The sequence below is a fragment of the Balaenoptera acutorostrata genome, chromosome 14 (genome assembly GCF_949987535.1).
Source record: "Balaenoptera acutorostrata chromosome 14, mBalAcu1.1, whole genome shotgun sequence".
NCBI classification, from domain to species: domain Eukaryota; kingdom Metazoa; phylum Chordata; class Mammalia; order Artiodactyla; family Balaenopteridae; genus Balaenoptera; species Balaenoptera acutorostrata.
Window position 1 is genome coordinate 56,635,668 of NC_080077.1, and position 22,424 is coordinate 56,658,091.

The window sequence follows — 22,424 nt, forward strand, 5'->3', positions numbered from 1 at the left end:
AATCTTTTGTACAGGCCTAATTTTACCTTTACTGAAATTCACTGTTACCCTTCATTATTGTATTGTAATATACTGCAAGAACAAACAGAAGATCAATTTTCATTATATTTTTTAGTAACAAGGATAAAGCCTTTCCATGTTTTCAAATAACATAGTCAGAGAGTCCTAGACAACATTTTTAACAGAGATAAAATACTGCCATGATAGAATATGATATCATATTCAAAGAGCTCCCAGAATTTTCTTTCACTGTTCTGAAATACTGGCCTTATTAGATTTTCTGAGCCCCGGTGAATTCTTGCAACCATAGAGTGTCTTCCTGGGCGATTCACGTCCATCTAACAAAATCTAAAGTCAAATTGAGTTCACAAGGAGTCTTGTCACATGGGTTGCATTATTCTTGTGGTGTTTCTGTGAGCACACCTATAGTAAATTAGAATAACAGCATTAATAATATCAAATAGCATCTTTGTGAGCCTACTATGTACCAGATGCTGTTAAACATTTTACATTTATCATTTTATTATAATACCTACTATGAAATAAGTATTAGTATTGTCTGTATCACCTAAGGAAGGAAGTTCAGGAGCCAATGATTATATAACCAAGTCATTTAAATAATAGCATTAAAATTCAGAAGTGACTCTGTCTGTAATTACTCCAACCCTTTACAGTCAGGGTGAGATCCAGGTGTCCAAGGTTTTATTTATCATAACCAAATCTGATTCTTAATTGTGACCCTTGAAAATATCAATGAGATAATAAATCTTGTTTAATGAAAGGAAACATTTAACGAAAGGAAACCTGTGCCTAGATAACTCAAGTGTTAAGCACATAATAGTAAGAACACCATTGTTGATTTTTGTTTAACAAATGGCTTGTACTTCATCATTTATACAAATCACAGACTGAAAATTTGAAGGACAAATCACTAAATTTATCCTCACAATTATAGAGTATAGATTTGGTCATAATTGTCATGATTAATAACAGGCTACATGGTGTTTTGAGAGTACACAGAAAAATGTTCTATTGCACAGATTAGTCTATTTTGTACCAATGTTTGGCATCTTTGAAATCTATTGCACAAGGGTGATGGTTAGTTCCTCCCAGGAACTGGTGGTCTGACTTCATTGCCAGCATTTTTACAGGCATGAGGGTGGTTGGAATAATCCGACATGACCCAATACTCAGAGCCTTCAATGACTCCAATACAAAAGAACATTCTACCATTAAAAAAAAAAATCGACATTGGACTGGTTAAATTTATATTTCATTCCTGTCATGCTTGGCCACCTCCAAAAAAAAAGTCTTTTTTTTTTTTTTTTTTTCCCCTATCTTCTTTCTTCTACTAGACAAGAAACCCTTTTGGAGAAAAGGTATATACATATACAGATCACCATGTCTATATATGGATGAGATTCTCCAATTGTGTATTTTTAGTGAGCTCTATTTCACATTTTTTAATGCCATCCTAACTTTCACTGGCTACTATGAAGACGTCACACCCAATTATTAAACAACGTCACCTCACATTCTCATTTTTTGGAAGAATATTTTCACTGCTTCTTTGCCTTGACCAAATTCTGACTTCTCTGTGTAGGCACTGCTTCCCTGGGGTTGTTCACTGTGCTGGCATCATGTAGTAAAAGCATGCATGTAAATAAGGTGTTTTCAGACTACCTCACTGCTGCGCCTATCCCTTTGCTATCTTATTTATTAACTACTGCATTACTTGGTTACTGTTTTCTACCTCCTGACCATTGCCCTGCATTTTGAAGACTTTCATATATGGCTCATCTTATCTCTACACATAAATTTCAAGGAACTTAATGCTCATATAAATGAGCTTTCTTCCACCTATCATAAGTTCTTGACATTCCCACTGTTAACTTCATTATCTTATTAAACCTGAATAAGAATGCTCCACACACATTCCTTAAACAATGAGGACAAATGCAGATAATGTTGTCCTCATAAAATTTGTTATAAAGAGAGCCATTAGAAAATGAAACAAATGGAGAAAAAAACTTTTATCTGGTTTGAACTGAGAGACAAGGAAAAAGAGGGAGATTTTAAAAACCAATCTTCCTAGCAGTTACTGTAAATTGTTTTGTAATTTTAGGACTCAAAATAGTAATTATTAAGCCTCTAATAGAGTAACACTTTCCATTTTACCAACACAAGCCCTTGGCTGTATGTGTATTTTAATTGAAAACTCTACTTTTGAAATCCTAGACTCTAACATTAAACTTGACAATTAGCATTTATCTTTTCATCCTCTTACTCATTGACTAATCATATTTTCAAAGACATTTTGACATTCAGTCTCTTTAGCTTGTTTTAACCACTTGCTATTTGAGTGGTCTTGGGCTACTTACTTAATCCTTTGAACTTCAGCTATTTCATCTGTAAAATGAGTTAATAATGACATCAACTTTATATGTTTGTTATAAGGATTCAATAAGAACAGTAAGAACAGTTCCTGACACACAGTGATCACTAAATACTTCTTAGCTATCCACATTAATTGTACTATTCATATCATCATTGCTATTCTATTATTGTTTTATCTATTCTTCAAATTTGTCCTTTCCCTCATTTCTCTTCCTTCCTTCCTTCCTTCACTAAGGTTCTTCAATGTTTATATGCACTTTTTCCTGTATGTTCAACTGCTCTGTTCCTGGACACTTGCAGCAAAATTCCAATAATAAATTAATCCAATAATTTAATCCAATAATATTCTTTGTTTCTATACACATACTTCTGAGTGCTTCTGAAGAAAAATCATAAACAAAAACTGCTGGAGTCATTAGAAATTCATGGTTCCCAATATCAGCTACCAGTTCAACACATTTTGGCAATTCTATTGTAGGTCACTAGTCAGCACCTTATTATTCCCTTTGGTAGCTATTAAAAGTCTTCACTGTGCTCCTCAAGTGTCCTTTACCGCCTTTTTTTCTCCCATTATCCAGAGATATTCTTGTTCCTTACTTTACAGTATGAAATAAAAACAATTAATGTCAACTTCCTAAATTTCCTAACATCTTCTGTTTACAAATTCATCTACACTTGATCTCATGGATATTTCCTATTTTCTCAGAGACGGAGGAAAATGTGCCCCTCTACCTATTGAAGTGTAAGTCATCCATGTGATTTTATTTTTCCTGGCCTCTCCTGTCCCTTCTGGGAAGCTACTTTATCACCCTTGTTCGATTCTTTTCCTTGAAATAAACAGACTCCAATGTATTCCATTAAGACAAAAAGAAAAGAAAAAACCTTTAGCTATTTCTCCTTCAAGCTCTCACTCCTTCCTGCTACAACCAAACTCTCACCAAATGAAGTCTGTGCTCACTGTCTTCATTTTCTCAGGATCTATCTACACTTCAGTCCTTAACCATTCTGATTTTTACTTACCTATTCGCTGAATCTACTTTGGTAAATGAGTTTACTGAAGCATTATTTATAATGGTGACACACCTGTGATAAGGATCATGGTATTTATAGATCTGTATAATATTGATAATATATATCCATTTATCCTGGGCCTTGACTTCCAGAAGTCATTCAAATTCATCTTGGGAGACAAAATGAACAGTCTGTGGAGCAAAAACATAGGGTGCTGTATTCTTCAGCCTGTCTCTTTTCACTGCACAAAATCTCAGGGATACCCAGGAATGGTATAATCCTCTCAATCTCAATCCAGTGTGGCTCATGGAGATTTTAGATGCTGCTTTGGTAAACTGGTATTTTTTTTTTCAGATTATAGCCGCACTTCAAAATTGTATACATTAGGCAAACTTTCTGTAGTGTGGTCCCCTTTGGCTCATCCATTGCATGTCATTATAGAACCGTATAATGTAGTGGCTGTCAGGCTCTTGGCATTGTGCAGAACCCTGTTAATTGCTATTGCAGCAGAGAAGGGCCATAGGTAGAGAGAGTAGGGCTGTGTGATTATCTTTTCAATAAACTCTAGAAGCACCACCTTCAACCAGAGCTATTCCATCTTAAAATATATTCAAAATATATTTAGCCCCTCCATAATTTTTGTTTGTAGAAAGGTTTCTACAGCCAAATCTAATGAATTGCACTGGGGCTTTGGTATGTGATACACCTGGATTTAGTTTTATCTCTTCCACTTTGTAGCGATAAAACCTCAGCCAAATTATTTTTTGAAACTATTTCCTTATCCATAAGAAAGGGCTTATTATCATTTCAAATTTCAAGGCTGTAAGACATAGACCTAAAAATATAAAAATCACTTTTATTTCCAAATTTATAAGGTAAGTACCATTATTATCTTCATCTTATAAATAAATTCTGCTTTGAGATATGATGTAAATGCTGAAGATGACTCGACTAGTCACATATAGAACTGAACCAAGATCAGTCTGATTCCAAAGTCCATACCCTGAATCTAGATGTGGTACTTGGTACTTTACTTAACACCGCGAGTGCTGGGAAATAGTGGGCCTTATAAAATGTGTTACCTAATTGATTTATTTTTTAACATCTTTATTGGAGTATAATTGCTTTACAATGTTGTGTTAGTTTCCACTGTATTACAAAGTGAATCAGCTATATGTATACATATATCCCCATATCCCTTCCCTCTTGCACCTCCCTCCCACCCTCCCTATCCCACTCTCTAGGTGGTCACAAAGCACTGAGCTGATCTCCCTGTGCTATGCAGCTGCTTCCCACTAGCTATCTATTTTACATTTGGTAGTGTATATGTCAGTACTACTCTCTCACTTCTTCCCAGCTTACCCTTCCCCCTGCCTGTGTCCTCAAGTCCATTCTCTACATCTGCATCTCTATTCTTGTCCTGCCCCTAGGTTCATCAGAACCATTTTTTTTAGATTCCATAGATACGTGTTAGCATACGGTATTTGTTTTTCTCTTTCTGACTTATTTCACTCAGTATGACAGACTCTAGGTCCATCCATCTCACTACAAATAACTCAATTTCATTTCTTTTTATGGCTGAGTAGTATTCTATTGTATACATCTGCCACATCTTCTTTATCCATTCATCTGTTGATGGACACTTAGGTTGCTTCCATGTCCTGGCTATTGTAAATAATGCTGCAATGAACATTGTGGTACATGACTTTCTGAATTATGGTCTTCTTAGGGTGTATGTCCAGTAGGGGGATTGCTAGGTCATATGGTAGTTCTATTTTTAGTTTTTTAAGGAACCTCCATACTGTTCTCCATAGTGGCTGTATCAATTTACATTCCCACCAACAGTGCAAGAGGGTCCCCTTTTCTCCACACCCCCTCCAGAATTTATTGTTTGTAGATTTTTTGATGATGGCCATTCTGACTGACCAGTGTGAGGTGATACCTTATTGTGGTTTGGATTTGCATTTCTCTAATGATTAGTGATGTTGAGCATCCTTTCATGTGTTTGTTGGCAATCTGTACGTCTTCTTTGGAAATGTCCATTTAGGTCTTCCACCCATTTTTGGATTGGGTTGTTTGGGTTTTTTTTGATATTGAGCTGCATGAGCTGCTTGTATAGTTTGGAGATTAATCCCTTGTCAGTTGCTTCGTTTGCAAATATTTTCTCCCATTCTGAGGGCTGTCTTTTCATCTTGTTTATGGTTTCCTTTGCTGAGCAAAAGCTTCTACATTTCATTAGGTCCCATTTGTTAATTTTTGTTTTTATTTCCATTTCTCTAGGAGGTGGGTCAAAAAGGATCTTGCTGTAACTTATGTCATAGAATGTTCTGCCTATGTTTTCCTCTAAGAGTTTTATAGTGTCTGGCCTTACATTTAGGTCTTTAATCCATTTGGAGTTTAATTTTGTGTATGGCGTTAGGAAGTGTTCTAATTTCATTCTTTTACATGTAGCTGTCCAGTTTTCCCAGCACCACTTATTGAAGAGGCTGTCTTTTCTCCATTGTATATTCTTGCTTCCTTTATCAAAGATATGGTGACCATATGTGCATGGGTTTATATCTGGGCTTTCTATCCTGTTCCATTGATCTATATTTCTGTTTTTGTGCCAGTACCATACTGTCTTGATTACTGTAGCTTTGTAGTATGGTCTGAAGTCAGGGAGCCTGATTCCTCCAGCTCCGTTTCTCTTTCTCAAGATTGCTTTGGCTATTCAGGGTCTTCTGTGTTTCCATACAAATTGTAAAACTTTTTGTTCTAGTTCTGTGAAAAATGCCATTGGTAGTTTGATAGGGATTACATTGAATCTTTAGATTGCTTAATTATAAGTGTATTCCTTACCTTTATAAAAATGGTTTAAATTTTACCAAGTTTTTCTATGTTCATGTTTTTACTTGAAGCTTAAAATACTCTGTAATGGAGAGAGGATAGTTACTGATATCCTTATTTTTCAGGTAAGTGTACAGAGATTTGTATAACTAAAAGGACTTACTTGAACATGATTAACAAGTGGCACAGTTATTTGAGTTTTTGCATTTTCCCTACAACATCAGTGATATATGAGATGCAATGTGATATATGGGAAACAAATTTTACATTCCACTTGTAGCACAGAAGAAGAGCAATATTATATAATAGTTCAAAGCATTCTTATTTAATACCACTTAATAGTATTAACCCAAGAAAATTCTACTCCATCTCGTCATTGCCCTTTAGCTATAAACAAAATTTTATTAAAAAACAGTTCCACAAAAGAAACAGTAAAACATATAAGATATAGTGCTCTCTCTGAACAGGAAGATTAGTACTTTAAGAAAAAAAACAGTGTAAACAGAACACTGATTTTCTGCAAGAAGTTTGAGAATCTAATTGATGAAGCTGCCCTTTAATGTCTGTAGCTATAAATGCTTCAGTTAGCTATAAATGCTTCAGTTACCCATCATATTGTAATCTAATCTAGTGTGAACTAATTTTCTGGTCCAGAACATTTGTTTTGAAAAAAATTCCGAGAAACAGACCACCTGCTAGTAAACAAATGTCAAAACACAAGTAGCTGGAGTTGTTTGCATCCTTACAGACTTCTACTCTGAATGTTATTCTAGTGGGTGAGAGTGGTGTCTCTATAACAGGAAAATTTTAAAAAAAAGAAAGAAAACACTTTGCCTTATGTTTAGAAGACAAAAATATAATTCCCCACATACAGTATTGAATATTGCAGGAGGATAAAAAGAGAACATCTTTTTTGCTAATACTATGGACATTAAATTGCATTTCTTTTTGAAAACCATAAGACACAATGATAAAGATAGAGAATATAGAATACCAAATAGCAATGATTAATATAACACTACAAAAATTATGTTGATTGTTAATTGCAGATCAATATACTGTGATTTCTTATACTAGCACCTTTCCTACGAGATTGTATATTTTTATTTAAAGTCTCTTTAATTAGGTGTATATGCCTGTGTGAGTGTGTGTTTACTGCTATAATTTTAGGTTGAAATGCTGCCTCGAAGTGTTACAGGGTGTCACACCAAGAGAGGAAGCACTGAGTGTTCTGTATATGTTTGAGGGTTTAGAGTGTTAGAAATTTTAATTTGAAGATGTTAAGAATAATCAATCAATTACTAAGAGCTATGTCCCTCCTCCTATAATCAGGGTGGTATGCCAGTGGAAAGAATGATTAGATGAGTTGGTGCCATTTAAGTACAGATGTTTCCATTTTAACTCTGGAATTCTAAATATTAAAGAATTTATTTAAACATAAGCACAAACACACACCTGGGGTAAATATAGCATAGTAGTTCCAATTTGAAATAAACATTTTCATAGCCTAAAGATTCATATCTTCTTATTCTGGAAAAGGAATTCAACATCTCTGTATCTTAGTTTTCTTGCCTGTAAAATGGAAGTACAAATATGGTTGTTTTACACATTAATTAATGACAATTCTTAGAAGAGATCATGGGACTGTTTACTAACAATATTGCTATAAGATTATCTGATTTTGTTGTTCAGTTCTGCTACTATTTTATATCTTTCATTTATTTTTTTTCCCCACATCTACTGGGATGACTATAATTTAAAAAAATTTTTATTTTATATTGGAGCATAGTTGATTAACAATGTTGTGTTCGTTTCATGTGTACAGCAAAGTGATTTAGTTATACATATACATGTATCTATACTTTTTCAAATTTTTTTCTCATTTAGGTTATTACAGAATATTGAGCAGCATTCCCTGTACTATACAGTAGGTCCTTGTTGGTTATCTTTTTAAAATATAGCAGTGTGTACATGTCAATCCCAAACTCTCAATCTATCCCTCCCCCGTACGCTTCCCCCCATAACCATAAGTTCATTCTCTAAGTCTGTGAGTCTGTTTCTATTTTGTAAATAAATTCATTTGTATCATTTTTTTTAGATTCCACATATAAGTGATATCATGTTTCTCTATGTCTGACTTACTGCACTTAGTATGATAATCTCTAGGTTCATCCATGTTGCTGCAAATGGCATTATTTCATTCTTTTTTAATGGCTGAGTAATATTCCATTGTATATATGTATATATCTTCTTTATCCATTCATCTTTCGATGGACACTTAGGTTGCTTCCATGTGCTGGCTATTGTAAATAGTGCTGCAATGAACATTGGGGTGCATGTATCCTTTCAAACCATGTTTTTCTCTGCATATATGCCCAGGAGTGGGATTGCTGGATCATATGGTTTAATTTCTATTCGTATTTTACCCTTTCACGTGTAGTGCTACATACCAATGCAAGAGAAAAGTGGCATTTCTAGTAAACAATATTATATTTATTTCTATTTTTTACTTTTATCAGCATTTAATATGTTGCATTACAATGTTCTAGGCTTCCTTTCTCTGAAATTCACTATCCACAGGAATACATATGTTGTTCTTCCTTCTTTCCAGATTATTTTCAAGGCTGTTTCAGTATTGGTTGCATATTCCCTAAAATACATGTAATGTTACTGGAACAGTAAGTTTTGATCATGCTTAATCTATAAAGAAAGCTTTATGTATTTACTGGTCTATTTACAGATGATTATTTGAGTGAAAAATATATCACATAACTGGGATTATATTTTTAAAAATTTCCCACAAAATTTAAAGTAAAATAACAATGAGGATTTAATGTAATTAAAACATTATTTAATTTGTATTTACTACTTAGATCCCACAGTAGGCTAAGAAACAACTCATTTTGGTTTCTCTTTAGAGGTTTCTGTGCTTTTGGTGACTTATAAAAATAGAAATATTAACCTGTCCTTAAGGCATGAGTTGTTGCTAAAATGTCCATAGGTGAAATTTTGAAATGTGGCAATAGAAATCAAGAGGATAGACTGTGTACTCATGTAATAGCAAACGGTGTAACAGACATATTTATTAAGATAAGGGAAATTGTCTAACATTAAATATTATATAAAGGATCAATTCCCTAATCTACAGATGTGCAATAGGAAATACTTAATGAGTTTTGCTGTAATGTGTTTTACTTATTTTATTCACTGACAAAATAACATACTGATTCAAAACAGTACAACTTTGGAATAGACTACGTTAAATTGTTGATTCCTTTATTGTGTGAATATTTAGACTAGTGGGAATAATGTCCATCATATTGATATATATTACAAACGTATGGCTTGGTGGTTAGCAAACATCTCTGCTTTGTTTTGGCATTCCATCACCTTCAAGAGCTATTTATTGACTCATATATTCAACTACTATAAACATAATGCCTTATTTAGAAAATGTATTGTGACAGAAAAAAAATAAGAGAGCACTAGTCAAAGAGGGATTTACTGCTTGCAAGAGCTTTATAGTATAATTCAGTGTATAAACACATTGACATATCTATATTAAATAAAGAAATGTTGGGGACTTGCTTTTTATTTATTGTACTATAATTTATATGATAGATTTAAGCATGTGTCCTTATGTTTTCAATTTATAATATATAAATTATGTCACCTACTATAAGATTTTATTCTCATATCTATATGACATCTCTTTATCCTATGGTGAAAATATCCAAGAGGAGCTACTTAGAGATCATTTTAATGTCATGAGGGATCTTTCTTTGTTATTTATTTGAAAAGTTAAAGATGTTGTTATTTTAGTGCTTTTTAAAAATATTTCATTATGAAAAGTTTTAGCCATTCTCATATATATAGGGGTGTACAATGAGAAAGAGAGTTTTAATTGAGACATTGCTAGGCCTTATATTTGGTAGGAATCCTCTGAACGTATCTGTTCGTTTCCTTGAATGTCCCATGACAGCCAGATGGTGAAGGTGAAGCTGAGCCTTGGCATCCTCTGATCAACAGAGAATCAGATTTAGTGACAACAGCAGACCAGCTTCAACCAAAGGAGGCTCTTCCAGGCTTACAGGGTCTACACAAATAAGATTCTGTAATTTCCTCTAAACAACAGATTCATTTCTACTTGTGAACAAGTAGTACTAAGAGGATATTATTCCTTCTGACTGCTATATGACACTTCTGTCATTTAATTATCACATCTGCTTTTTAGTCATCAGGGAAGAAAGTAATTAATAACAGCTGTTGTAAACAGTCCATCTCTGATCTTTGGTTCAACAAGATTTTGTTTTGTTTTAAGTTCTGGAAAAGTGGCAAATACAGAGCATCTAATTTCTTGTCCTACAGTTTAACCTTAAAGATGCATCGTAGCCTGACTTGCATACTATATTTTTTGGGTAGTGTTTTTCACAATAAAACCTATGAAAAACTGGTGTATCCTGAAAGTCTATCAGGTGTCAAACAGTTTTAAGGTGAAAAGGGAGTTAAGCAATGATGCATTTATGTGACAGATATGAAATATATGATTAATTATTATTAAATATTTAGTATTCACTTTATATTTTTCATGCTTTTATCATCCCACTTGTCACAGCCAGGTTCTTCTTGAAATTAAAAGAAAAAATTAACTATTTAAATGTAAACTTCCAGAAAAAATTTTAACTATTTTACCTACTTAAATTTAAACTTCCAGAAAAGTTGCAAAAGTAATACAGAACTCTCATATACCTTTCACCTAGCAGCACAAGAATTTTGATGCTTTGTAAACATATTAAATATGTTATACAGATATATTAATTTATTCAGGTAATGTTTAGTTAATAGAATACAGTATGTTTTATTAATGCATTCTCATACAATTTCCATAGACTTTTCTTGTGTGTCAATATTGCTTTGCATAATTTATCTCTAAAATACAGAGATTGACCATTGCCTCCAAACTGAATAATTGAAATATAAAATTAATGAAAAAATAGTAACAAAAAATTTGTGGGTAAGAACTTAGTAAGTGCTTATAATAAACATATGTCGTGTTGATGTGGAATGTGAATTCTACTGGTAAAGAGAAATGTAGCAGACACTTTCAGTGCTCAGCCAGTTACCTTCAGATCCACATACCATTTCAGTGTCCGTCAGCCTGATTTCTGGTGGTCAACACATACATCATGGTCATTGTCACCCTTGGGTTGCTAGCATATGCTTTGCCTATGAGCATACCTGATTAGAATTGGCTAAGATTTAATGTCTCTTTGGAGGCAGTCTTTACCCAGTGAATTACTGATGGATATAAAACTATAATTATTGCAGCTCCCTTGCCCCAGGATAATTTTGAGGCAGGTATTTTATACTATTTCCAAGATTTTCTCTATGAGTTTAAACTTCAGTCACTCACTGTAAAGTTGGCTCAGTAACTCTCCCCATACTGGCTGCCCAAACTTTTTTTTTTTTTTTTTTTTTTTTAATCATTTCTCCTGTATCCTTCTAGTGTTCCCTCCACCTCATGTACATAATCCTTCTCTCAGGGTCTGTTTCTCGTGTGAGGAGAAGGGGATCAATTAAGATAATAAAGATAATAAAAGATAATTATTATTTTAAATCTGTGATTCAGATCTATGGCATTATCTGCTAAGTTTAAACAGTTGACTTTCTAGATTTTGTTGCGATATGCACATCTCTCTTCTAAACAATGGATATTTCAGTGAGAATCCTCTTTAATTTGTATGAGTTTACTGTTTCTGAAATACCAAAATTTTTCAAATAATATTACAAAATATTGAATCCTAATGACTTATGGCTGTTGATATTTTCCAGTTTAGTAGAAATAAACAGAAAAGATTTTGATGGGTATGAAATTGAAATAGAGTTCAAGCTATTTGTCACCTAACCAGCATCCATCGATGAGTTTACAGTAAATATAGTGCCTGCCAATGATATGAAACAACTTTAACTACTAATTTTTAACATATATTTTTGTGATTTAAAAACTGTGATGAATCTTTCTCTTTATAAATTTACTTAAAATGTTTTTCCACCTGTGAACTTATGCTCATTAAATGGATGTCAAGTGCCAAAACTATTGAGCAAAATAGGGTTAGGGTGCCAGTGCAATGTTTTCAATTGTAATTGTCAAATAATGAAAAAAACAGCTATGGCTGTTTGGTAATTTATAAACCTTCAAGTTGGTGGGAGTGATAGTAATGAGTTATAATAAGGATTATGAAAAAAGCATTTGCATGTGTCTTTATTAAGCCCATTTATCAATCCACTAATTTCTTTCTCTTTTGGGGGGGATCAATTTGGAGAAGAAATGCAATTCTTGGGGAAGTTCATCACCAACATAACCTCAACATTCAGGGTAGAGGGATGTTCTATCCACTGTAGCTAAGGAATACGAGATCTTTAAATGTAGTTGTCACTCCCTTCATAATCTCAATACACATACTTTTTAGAGTTAAAATGTAACATTTGGTATAAAAGAAAGTATGAACTGGTTATGCATCTCTGTAACTACTTTATAGTCTATATCGCTTTTTTATCATTCAATATATGAGAGTTAGACTCTTATTTTCTATATTAGCACACAAAAACTTTCCATTCCTTGACTTCTCACAATAGCCCAAGCCCCTTCAGAATTACTTATAAATAGACTTAACTTACGTAAAATAAATAAAAAGATTCCATATTTCCTGGCCACTGTATAATCAAACTGTCAATAGGCATAATGGACTTAACACCTATCTGATTAGAATATGTTCTTATGTATTGTCAAAGATGGAAAGAAGGATTTTATAAAGTTTATTTTTCACATTCTTTAAACATTCTGTCTTTGTAAACAGGATATATTCTTAGTAGTTGATAAATGAGCTACTAAGGTTTTAAAAATTCTACTGTCATACTCTCCTGAATGGCTACTGCTTAATTTATGGTAACCTGCCATTCCTTATCTAACAGCTTTGCATTCAGTGTTTCACTTACTGGACTCCATTTAGCTCAGGAAATTTATGTTTCACATTATCATGGTCTTTGTTTCCCTGGTAAAGTCAGCATCAAAATATTATAAAAGAGAGGGGGAAGAAACAAAATTCAAAGGGAAAATGTACTTGCAGTCCTAAAAGAGATTACTGGTTTTGTTTTCCATCCCATAATAAATAAAATGGCCAATATTTTCTTAACTTTGGAGGTGACCTTAGTATACTTTAAATAATGAAAGGGAAATGATTTACGATGATGCATTTTTTGCTATTACATTTAGACATGTATAAATGATGTGCAGAATTTCTATAATGCATCAATTTACCCATGTTATCTAAAAGTACAGTACCTTTCTCTTTTTGGCAAGCTGTGTACTTCTGCCATATAAAAATTATCTTAAGCCATACTCAGGACAATTCCTTAACTTACATTGAAATATAAGTACAACATGAAAAATATGTACTTAATTGTATCTAATTAAGTAAAACTTCAGATATATAGCTATGCTTCATATAAATATTGAATAAACATGTAGGAAAAAACCAAGCTTCTATCCATATGAGATGTTTTCCATAAATTGATTGCTATCCACATGCTAATTGCATTTTCATATCATTCATATTACTCATTCTTAGCAGTTCCCTTCAAAAATTTACTTCAAGGATGGCTCGTTAGTGAAGTTTAAGCCAAAGATCTTAGAAGTCCAGATTATTTCTTATATTACTAGAACAATAATATATGCCAGTGTGTTTTACTGCAGTGCATATTACAGTGGGGTCTCATGATTTAAATTAGTCTTCAGTTAACATGACATACAGGCAGCTAGAAATAGTCATACCTACAACAATCAGGCAGCTTTCCTCTGTTAGTGTATAGGATAAAAAGACTATTACATAGGAACATTATAGGGATATTGAGGATCACCAAGCCAGAAGATGGAAAAGGGCTTAAGTGTTCTCACCCCAAAGAAAGTAATGGTAATTATGTGATGTGATGGAGGTGTTAGCTAACAATATGGTGGAAATTATTTTGCAACATGTAAGTGTAACAACTCAACATATTGTAATCAAACTTACATGACGTGATATATCAATTATATCTCAATAAAGCTGGGGAAAAATAATATAAAAAAGAGAAACCAAAGAATGCTAAAACAATCAAGACTCAATATCATTATTGCTTATAGTCAGTAATGAGGGGCTAACTAAAATCTAATTCCACATCAGCAAAGTTGATTCAGCTGGCAGGATTAGAAATATGATAGTTTTGAATCTGTAGATCTCCTGCACATTGATTTAGGTTTGTTACTCACTTACTTTAAGAATATGAGTTTGAGTTCTGAAGATGTGTTATTTCACTTTTGGAATGCTAGATCCATTTTTCCTGAAAAATCATTGTTTTATTCAATTCTTTGCTTTCTGTGTGCTGTGTTGCATATGTGACATTTTTGGTTGAAAGAAAATACCCAGAGTGAGAAAATTAGCAAATTTGATATACTTTTAAACATAGTCACCTAGTTTTAAGTTTGAATATAATTAATTTTAGTTTAAATAATTCTTAAGGTCTGTTGGTTAAGGTACCCCAGAGAAATGATTACTTGGTTTTCCAATTAAATGAGTTTTATCATTCTTATCCATAGTATTGGTTAGCTGATTCTTGCGATGTGAGAAAAACAAAGATCTTTGTACATATTATTCAGATTATTCAAATAAGAATGACAAAGTTATTAATTTCTGATTTTAGTTTTCCCCTGAGTAAACAGGTGTGGCATTTTAGATAACCCTGAAACAACTCTAAAAAATCTGAATTAAACTTCTATCCATGTTTCATACTGGAATAATTTATAACATTATTTTTATGAGTTTTAGGTTTTTGTATTTTTAATAAAACATTTCAAAATATGTACAGTGAATGTAAATTGTAACAATATTGAGTCATATTATAAATTGAAGAGTTGGCTTTACAAATGGAATCACAAATATATGAATGCCCAACTTTTAATTTCACTTTTTTAGTGTGTATGTTTTGTTTCACCTTTGTGTATTGTTTTTCTTATGAAATGAATTTTTGGAATACTAATAATTTCCTGGGTATGAAATTTTGTTCCGTACTCTAAAGGTTCAGGAGATTCTTTTTAGTCAGAATTCCACTCCTATAATGTATAGTCTCCTTAACCCAGCTTTAAAGTTTCCATTATAACCAACTATGTTGAATAAATTTGACAATACTCTGAAGCTACCATCCTGTTTGGGAATTTTTTCTCATTAGAGATTATTCAGAGATTAAATATGAGATAAAAATTACTCAAACTGAAGAACGAAAGGGTGGGTAATTTGGTCTACATGAGAATATCATTGAATCCAGATACAGTATTATATAGGCTGCACTATTGGGGATTAGAAAATTCAAATGTCTGCTGGATTCATTTATTTCCTTTCTTTGCCTTTCTGTCCTCTGTTCCGTTCTCCTTTCTGAAACAGGATTATAAAGATTTTAAATTTATCTCTACGGATATCTACTCACCACTAATTTGACATACACATGACTTTGGTTTCATGGGCTATACTCAGGGTTGGTCTTTTAGATTTAGCTTCTAGAATTAACTGACTAGAGCCTCTGTGTCTTTTTTTATAATTCACATTTGTTCAAAATAATCTATTCAGATTCTGTCATTCTGTAGGTTGGTTTCTATTAGATTGGTTGAATACCTGCAGTCCATTCGGCTGTGTTCTGGTCAGCTCAAGTCATGTGGTTGTAGATAAACCTGGATTTGAGGAATATGTTTTATATTTTAGGTGGACATATGGCTAAAGCTATTGGCATGTTTTCTATTTGTTTCTGTTTTCACTTTTTTTTTTTAACAGAGTAGCTTATCAATTGATTCACAGCAAGTCCGTAACATTGTAAAGAAATTGTATCAGTTTGAAGTGAAAGGGTTAATGAGTATTCAATGAAAAGAAGCTTTTGACAAATAAGAAGCAAGCTTAGAAAGATACTCATTTGTAGACCATGCCACTTTATATAGAAAAGAGAGCTTATACAGAGAGTGGAAGAGCCCAGAGGACAGAGTCAGGAGATGTGGAGAACCCAGAAAACACAGATAAACCCTAATCAAGGAAGTGGGAACATGGTCCTAGCTGGATTTTAGAATTGCGGTTGTCCAGTGACTACTATGTGCTTCCAATTTCCCACATTTTTGAATAGAAATGTGTTATGGACTGAATAGTATCCCCTCAAAATTCATATGTTTAAGCCCTAACTCCCAGTCTGACTGTATTTAGAGATAGAGCTTCCAGGCGGTTAGGTTAAATGAGGTCATAAGGTTGGCGCCCTATTCCAATAGAACTATTGTAATTTTAAGAAGAGATCAGAGATGTGTACTCACAGAGAAAAGGCCATATGAGGACACAGAGAGGAACCAGGAAGAGAGGTCTCACCAGGAACCAACCCTGCTGGCACCTTGATCTTGGACTTCCAAGCTAACTGAACTGTGAAAAAGTAATTTTTTTTTTTAGTTTTTTTTTTTTGTTTGTTTAAGTCACCCAGTCTGTGGTATTCTGTGATGGTAGCCCAAGCAGACTAATAAGAGTGTCTATGGTTGTTATTCAATGTCTTTCACACAATTGCATGTTGGCTGTAATAGTAGGAGATATATTGTCTTTTTAGTTTACCAGAGGAACAATACTTGAGGAGTCTTTTCCACATGTAGACCTGATACAGTTCACGAGTATCTGAACTTTGCGCACATAGTTTTTGAACTACTGTTGTTGTAATAAGCTGAGACTGGTGGTCTTAGAGGAAAGAATGAGAATATTTTGCATATAGAAATGATATGAATTGTGGCCAAATAGCAGACTATGGCAGATTTTTTTTTTTTTTGATGGTGAAAACTTCTGTCTAGCCACATGCTTTTCTACAATGTGACCTTCATAGTTCTCCTCTCAAGAGGTGGATCTATGTTATGTCCTCTTGTATCCAGAAGACTTGTTACTTATTTGTAACCAAGAGAATGTGTAATAAATGCTGCTGTTTTTTGAGGCTAGGTTGTAAAAGGTGATGTAGCTTTCACCTTGTTTGCAGGCATACTTCCTTTTGGAGCCCTGAGCTGCCTTATAAAAAATTTATGCAAAATGAGATACTGCTATTACATAATCTTACCTATGACATTTTAGATTATGCTTCATAAGGACAAGGACGTTTTCCTTAGTGTGTTAAGAGTATTTATCATCAATGGTTTTAATAAAACATTATCCAGAGTATACTGAAATGATCTTTTAATCTGTTAATATATTTGATAATGTAAACAATTCTCACATTCCTAAGTAAGCCAAGGCAAGTTCTTTTTCCCCTTTGATACATCAGAGGCATGTTATATTACTTTTAATGGTGACATTTTAGCATTTTAGGAACTTCAAATATTTCTGCTGAAAAGGGATGTGCTATGCTTTATTTACTCTGAGGAAATCTGAATTAAAAATACAGTCATTCCTCAGTAACCACGGGAGGATTGATACTGGGACACACTGCGAATATCAAAATCTGTAGATACTCAAGTCCCTTACAGTCAACCCTCCCTTTCCTCAGGTTCTGCATTCACAGATTCAACCAACCATGGACCATGTAGTATTTTCGATCTGCAGTTGGTTGAATCTGTGGATGCAGAATCTGCAGATATGAAGAGTCAACTGTATATTTTTCAAGTTGATTGAAAAATAGTTGGTGCTAATTAAAGAAATGCTTTAATTTGGATCTTTTAAACTCCATGCAACAGCTTAGAGAAATAACCCCTGAATTTTCATATTAATTACTGTAAACAAAACAAACTCACACACACACACACTTGCATTCATGAGGAAAATGACTCGTTTATGTTGTTCAGAAAAAATTATATGGGCTCCATTTTCAAATAAAATGTTTATTGATCACATTATATGATAATATTAAAAGTTCTTTAAGAGGGCATTCATATTCTAGTGTGAAGTAGAACACTATAAATTTATCAGCCAGTAAATATTTTGCTATTTAATAAATGTTTCAATAACACACAGTATGACAAAAGTTTTATCATTTTTCATAGTGCAAATCATTGTCAATCCACTAACTGTTCTTCTCCTTCAATATTGTGTTGACTATTCTGGGTCTTTTGCCTCTCTGTATAAACTTAGAATCAGTTTGCTAATCTACACAAAATAATAATAATAATTGAGGTTTTTGATTGAGATTGCATTGAATCTATAGATAAAGTTGGGAAGATCTGACATCTTGACAATATTGAGTCTTCTTATCCATTAACATGGAATATCTCTCCATTTATTTAGTTTGTCTTTGTTTCATAAGGGTTTTGTAATTTTCCTCAGTTATACCTAAGTAATTTGGGGTGTAAATGTAAATGGTATTGTGTTTTAACTTCAAATTTTACTTTTTTATTGCTGGTATATGGGAGGGCAATTGATTGGTATAAGAAACTTATATCCTGCAACCTCGATGTAATTGCTTATTAGTTTCAGGTGTGTGTATGTGTGTGTTTCAGTTCTTAAATGATTTCTGTGTAGACAGTCATGGTATCTGTGAACAAAGCCACTTTTATATTTTCCTTCTCAATATGTATATGTTGTATTTCCTTTTCTTTTCTTATTGCATTAACTAGGGCTTCCAGTACAATATTGAAAAGGAGTAATAGGGAGGAACTTCCTTACGTTGTTCCTGATCTTAGTGGAAATGCTTCTAGCTTTCTCATCATTAAGTAGTATGTTAATATGTAATCTTCTAAAGATGTAAAAATCAGAATTACATACTCTACAATGTAGAAAGGTGGTGTAGAAGGGGAAAGTGATACATAAGAAGAGATGCAGAGAAGTTTCAATAATTATCACATCTATAAAGCTAGCATTACTCTGTTTATAAAACCCATGATAGTATAACAGTATAAAGGTAAACACAGAAAGTACAAAATTATATATACTTATCTTAGAGAAATAAAGGAATGTAAAGGAGAAAAAGAGGAGCTCACTTTTTTCTCTTCTTTTTTTCTGCTTTTTTCTCATAGGGAATTAATAGTTATGATCCTTAAAGAAATAGAAAGGTAGGAAATACCCTTATATAGTAACAATTATAAAGGTAACTACCAGACTCAGAACAAAACCTTGCTAAATATCAGAAAATATGCAAATGAAAACAAGACAATAAAACACAGTATGAGAACAGAAATATATCATAGAATAATACGGAATAGGTTAGAAACATATCTGTCATGAAGTAAATGTAAAATTACTTTACCCCATTTAAAGAGAAAAGGATCACGTTAGAAAAATCGTAGCGTAACTCTACATTGTATAGAAGAGACACATGTAAAAACAGAATTCAGAAAATATGTGAAAGAGCAAAGTTAAATTATACTTCCATTATTTACGTATAAAATTATTTTCTCATTTACTTTCAAATGTTAAGTATTATCATTTTTACAAATTATATTCCAATTTAAGAAGCTAAAAGGGATGCCCTATTGTTTCAGTTTGCATGTACATACGTATTCATTTGATCAGATTTAAATTTGCATTTCTTCTGTGAAGCATTCATGTTCTTCATCCATTTTTTATGACTATTTTTTTAGAGGAGTTTTAGGTTTTTTAACAGAGTTGAAAGGGAGATAAATTTCCCACGTACCCCTTACTTACTATACCTGCATAGCCTCAATTATCAACATCACTCTCCAGAATGGTACTTTTTTTTTTTTTTTTTTTTTTTTTTTTACCAGTAATGAATGTAAATTGACACATCATAATCAAAGTCCATAGTTTAACTTAGGGTTCACTCATAGTGAGTTTGGACAAATGTATGAATACATATATCTGGGCTTGGACAAATGTATGATTACATATATCTGTTATAATACTGTATAGAGTATTTTTGCTGCTCTAGAAGTCCTCTGTGCTCTGCCTATTCATCTTTGCCCCACCCCTGGCAACCACTGATCTTTTTATTGTCTCCATAGTATTTTCTTTGTCCTTTTTTTTTTTTTTAATTTATTTATTATATTTATGGCTGTGTTGGGTCTTCGTTTCTGTGCGAGGGCTTTCTCTAGTTGTGGCAAGTGGGGGCCACTCTTCATCGCGATGCGCGGGCCTCTCATTATTGTGGCCTCTCTTGCTGCGGAGCACAGGCTCAGCAGTTGCGGCTCACGGGCCTAGTTGCTCCGTGGCATGTGGGATCTTCCCATACCAGGGCTCGAACCCGTGTCCCCTGCATTGGCAGGCAGATTCTCAACCACTGCGCCACCAGGGAAGCCCTCTTTGTCCATTTTTAACTAGGTATTTTAACTTGTCCTTATTGATCTCTAAGAGCTATTTATGGATACTTATATAAATCAAGAAATGTGAAGGTGAATAACTGAGCCAGTTATTTCTATAAATGTATGATCTGGCTTTCCCATTTTATATAACGATTTAAAATTGGAATTCTTCCCTGATTCTTTTAGTTAGGCCATGAAAAGAAACAAACAAAAAACTACATGATAAGCTGGCATGCTCCACTAAGTATACAAGAGATTATCTAGAAAAACATTTTCTAGAAATCTAGAAAAACTACTTTCTGAAATACACTCTTGGCCATCTTCAGTGGTTCTTTACTCTCCAAGTTATTTTTTTCTGTGTCACAAATTTTTCCTTGAAACTTACACTTTCATTCCAGAGGTAATAGTAGGATTTTGAGAATGAGTGTATTGCATTGTAAAAAAACAAAGATGTCAAGTTATTGTATTTTGGTTGAATTTTAATATTTGAAAAATAATTTTTAAATTCTAAGTTATATCCTCAATTATGTATGTTAAAATTAGTTTTAATTAATCATTTCATATATTTCGGTGGTTCAGAAAATCTATTATTTAGAAAATCCATTGGATCTAAAATACGACATTCTATCTGCTCACAAAATCTTCATAAGAATTTGATTTCTATTTATAATTTCCTTTTTTCTCCTCTCTCTTTCTGATGTATGACTATGTACATTAGACATGAGTATGATTTTTATGTGTTTATTTATATGCTAGTTATGATACATTTCAGATCAAATATAAATTATTGTGATAAAAATTATAGTAAAATCTAATTTTGTCAAATGAACCTTATTTGAAAAAGACTCTCAGTGGGAAATGTTTAATTTTATTAACCAATTTTTAGAAGAGTGTAAAGGAAATTTAGAAAAAAAAAAGGAAACAGAATCTGTTTTTCTGTTTTTAGAAGTTACTTAGATACAATGAATTGGAATTTGCTAGTTTCTTTATCCAAGTATATCATAAGCTGAGAGCAAATAATCCAGTTTTAGGATGATGGGTTTAGGGTTTAGATCTTTATTTGTGGAAGACCTTTATATTGCCTGGATGAATTCTTCTTATTAATGTATGCATTATATTTATATTCATATATGTATATGTAGTTAACAATTTCTTCTCTTCCCTGTTTTAATCAAGTATTTTCATTATGCTGTTTGTCCATTAGTAGATTATTTAGTCTTTTTGAAATTACATTAGAGATTATACTATGCACCCATAACTTATTAGTTACTTTAAATTATTACTTTTGTTACTACCTCACATTATGAATTTTATTGCACTTTAATTCCTTTGCCACTATCTCACCATTTTCTTCATTTGTCATCTATTTTAATTTCACATATACTTGCACATTACAACATAGTATTGTTTTAAATAATATTAATTTCAGTTTACCTGGATATTCACCCTTTCCTTCTTATTTTAATGTGCTTCTATTTGGAATCATTTTCTTCCTTCTGCCTAAAAACACTTCCTTTAATATTTTCAATGCACTGTTTTTTACTTATCTGAATATATTTTGTTCTTTATTTTGAAAGATATTTTCTCCAGGGAATAGTAGGGGAGAAGATAATGAAAGCTAGAGATCTTGAAATTTATAAGTGGAGAAATAAGCCAACAAATACTATGGGATAATGTGACAGCTTTGCTTAATTTTAAACCCAATGTTGGTGTTGCCAGGAAACACAAGCTACAATAATAATTAGTATCTCCCTCTCCTCTTGCTAAACTTGCTTTGTGGCAATTTTTCTTATTCATTCTCGCTCCCTCTCCCTCCCTCCCTCTCTCTCTGTCTTCATCTCCCCCTCCTCCCTCCTTTCTTATTTCCTTCCCTCCCTCCCTCTCTTAGTGAGGAGAACATAAATAAAGT